Below are 3,557 nucleotides of genomic sequence, written 5' to 3' on the forward strand. Positions count from 1 at the left end.
GCGGCGTCGTCCTCCATGTCGCATCGGACAAGGGTAAGCACGCTGCTCTTGGGTGGCAACGTGACGTGATCGTCAGCCACGCGAAGCGCGATGTCACGGTCGTTGTCATTACTGTTCGCTATGGCTTGCGTAGTAGCGAAGCTGACTCTGGACTCTTGCAGGTCGATGATGGCACCGTTCGCCTGAAGGAAATTCATACCGAGTATAAGGTACTTTGAACATTCAGGAATAATGACGAAGTCGCCGATGTACGTGAAACTCCCAATGTGGACTCGTGCTGTGCACCTGCCCATAGGAGTTATGACGTGCCCTCCTGCAGTACGAATCTGCCTTTCGGTCCATTGCGTCAAAACTTTGTTCAGTATACGCGCGAGATTCTGGCTCATAACAGACTTGTCCGCACCCGTGTCGATTAACGTCGTGACTTCGTGGTCATCTATGGTAACTGGTACGTCGCAAGATACTGACACCGAACTACACTGGTTTCTCTGCGTCTCAATTACGTCATTTCGCGGTGGTCGTAGTGGAGGATCTTCAGCGTTCGCAACGTCAGCGACCTCACCTCCGCAGGTAGCTGGACTCAGTTTTCCCTGGAAGTAGAGCTGGCTGAGCGATGCCTTGTTGCGCTCGCGTGAACACGGGGCTGGAAGACCTGTATTGCGCAGGTGATGGTGACCGGGGGTCACGGAATCGGGGACTAAACGAGCCCCTGGCGTCCGCGAGGTAGGCTTCAATCTCAAGGGGGCGTTCACCATTGCGCGGGCACGGCGCACTCATTGAAAATCCACGGAGCCCAGCTTGCCGGTAAGGACACGCCCTGCCTGGACCTATGTGAGTGCTGTCGGCACTTCTTGACAGTTCCTTTAGCAACTCCGACGTCCCTTACGCGAGCCGCAGCCCTTTTTAGGGCTCTCGGCTGACTGTCTCGCTGCTGGGCCTAGCTTCGCCTAGCATGGGCGCAGGGACGGAGCGCGATGGCGCGCGCACCTGGCGCGAGATGCACAATAACCTCTCGAAACAGCGTCAGCATCCTTCGCCACCAGCATACCCCACAGTGGCTCATAGGACTCAATCAAGAGCAGAACCGAAGCCCCCGCCGCTGCCGCGCAGCGATTATAAAATCATCCTAAGAGTTCGTGGGGGCCTCAACTGCTCTGGAATCCATGCATGCATCCTCAGACAAGTCATCCTCAAGGCTGCCGGGCTCCCCATCACCGACCGCACCAGTTCTGCCCAAATTCGTGTCAACACCATCAACAATACCGTTCTAATCAGCACACCAGACATGGGACGTGCAGATCTCTACCAGAACATCCAGAGTCTGCAATTCAATGGTAACCCTTACGAAGTCGCCACCCATGTGGCCGATCCCATCGATACCTGCAGAGGATGCATTCACTTGCCGCCAGATTACTCAGAAGATGACATCGCCTCAACCCTCCGCAGATGCAACCCAACATTGATTATTGGGGGTGCACGACGCCTGGGCAATACTGAAACCATCATAGTCATATTCCAAGGCGAAATCATCCCTTTCTACGTCAACTACGACGGCTGTTCACTTCGATGCCGCCCCTTCAGGCAGAAGGTAGAAGCCTGCACCCGATGCCGCGGGATTGGCCATCGCCAGGACGTCTGCACTAATGCCACGGACACACTCTGCCCCAAGTGTGGAATGAAAGACGCACCCATGGACCACGAATGTGACCCGATATGTGTTGTGTGCAACGGAAACCATTAAACCGGCTCCTCACTGTGCAAACAAAGGTTCAAACCGCGCCCTAAACGTCCCAGGCACAAACAAGACACTTCAACCACCAACCGAACTCCCAGTCTCGACCGCACTCGCGACTGAAGTCGGCGAAGAAGTCGGAGCAAAAGCAAGGACCGCGGGCCTGGCTATGCAACCCAAGACGTCGCCTGGCCAGCTCTATCATCAAGCCCTACTCTCGCCAACTCCTCGCGCAACCCACCCCAGGTAAGCTGGGCCAAGGTAGCCTCTTCCAGCTGCTCCTCAAACCAGACTGCAAATAACGAATCCCTCCTTGAATAAAATACAATTCTAAAAGCCGAAATTCAAAGACTTAAATTAGAACTCCAATCTCGTCACCCCTCTACTTCAACCTCTGAAGCCCCTCTCTCTAACACGACCCTTTCGACTCATCATCCATCAGCCCTACCTGAAACCTCTTCACACCGCCCCATGGACGCTAGCCCCTCCACTGAACGGGAACCGCCTCACCCTCCCCCCAGCAAACGTAAAACTCCGAGCACTCCGCGATCAGAGGACACCCTAGACGAGACAATCTTAAATTATAACGACAGACTAACCGCTTTAGAGACTAAATTCCATAATATACTCACTGCAATTGAAAAAATCAATACAGATTACACAGCCAGCAATGAAAAGCTCGACAAATTTATTGAATTCGTACAAGCACACATCCAACAAACTACAAGTTGGATAGCTGGAGTCACCGCGAATCATCCTATCATAGTTGCACTTGCTCGATCCGCCTCCCCACCAGCTCCGCTTAACAATGGCCAATAACCCGACCCGCTCCGAGTTTGAAGTGTGGCAGTGGAACTGTAGGGGGTTTCGAAAAAGAAAGCACACCTCCAGCAGTTTCTAACCTCCTCTTCTAATCTCCCGGCTGTCATTGCGCTTCAGGAAACTCACGGACTAATCAGCTTCCCAGGTTATAATGTCTATCAGAACAATAAGGTCTCCCGGCCCGATACGGCAATTCTTATGCAAACGCACCTCACTGCCAATCACTCCCAATTCGACAGCGTCGATATAGAGCACGATTTTCTAGAAATTATTCCTCGCAAAAATAATGCACCTGGCCTTTACATTCTCAATATCTATAGTCGTCCACAAGACAAACATCACCGCTTTGACTCCCTTTTCGCTCAAGCTATTGCCGCTGCCACCCACCACCCCCTCCTAATCCTTGGAGATTTCAACGCACCCAACCATTTGTGGGGTCACTCCGTTTCTACTCCTAAGGGCAGAGCCCTATGGATCCACATACAAGACCACAGACTCACATTACATAACGACATCGATGCACCAACCAGGCTAGGCAATATCGTAGCTAAGGACACCTCCCCCGATCTTACGCTTACACACAGAATCCAACACGTCACATGGCACAACTCACAAGTTAACCTCGGCAGCGACCATTACATCATTACCATCACACTACAATTCAAACACAAACCCTTTGCACCCAAACGCCTCAGCCTTACCAATTGGGACAATTTTCGAGAGGCCCGCCAGATATCAGCTCCCACAAACATTCAAGACATTTCAGAATGGGTTCAGCAACTACAAGCAGACGCCCAGACGCACACTACCACTCTGCCCCCCGAAACCGCTCTCACTACGGTTGATTCCAAGCTTCTACACATGTGGGAAGCCAAACAGTCTCTTCTCAAACGGTGGAAGAGGCAACGGTTCAACCGAAAACTAAGACTCAGAATTGCCAAATTAGACCTCCAGATCCAGGAGTACGCCACACAACTGGCCTGCCAGCAGTGGGGCCAGGTAT

Source organism: Dermacentor variabilis, unplaced genomic scaffold (genome assembly GCF_050947875.1).
Source record: "Dermacentor variabilis isolate Ectoservices unplaced genomic scaffold, ASM5094787v1 scaffold_39, whole genome shotgun sequence".
In the NCBI taxonomy this organism is placed as follows: domain Eukaryota; kingdom Metazoa; phylum Arthropoda; class Arachnida; order Ixodida; family Ixodidae; genus Dermacentor; species Dermacentor variabilis.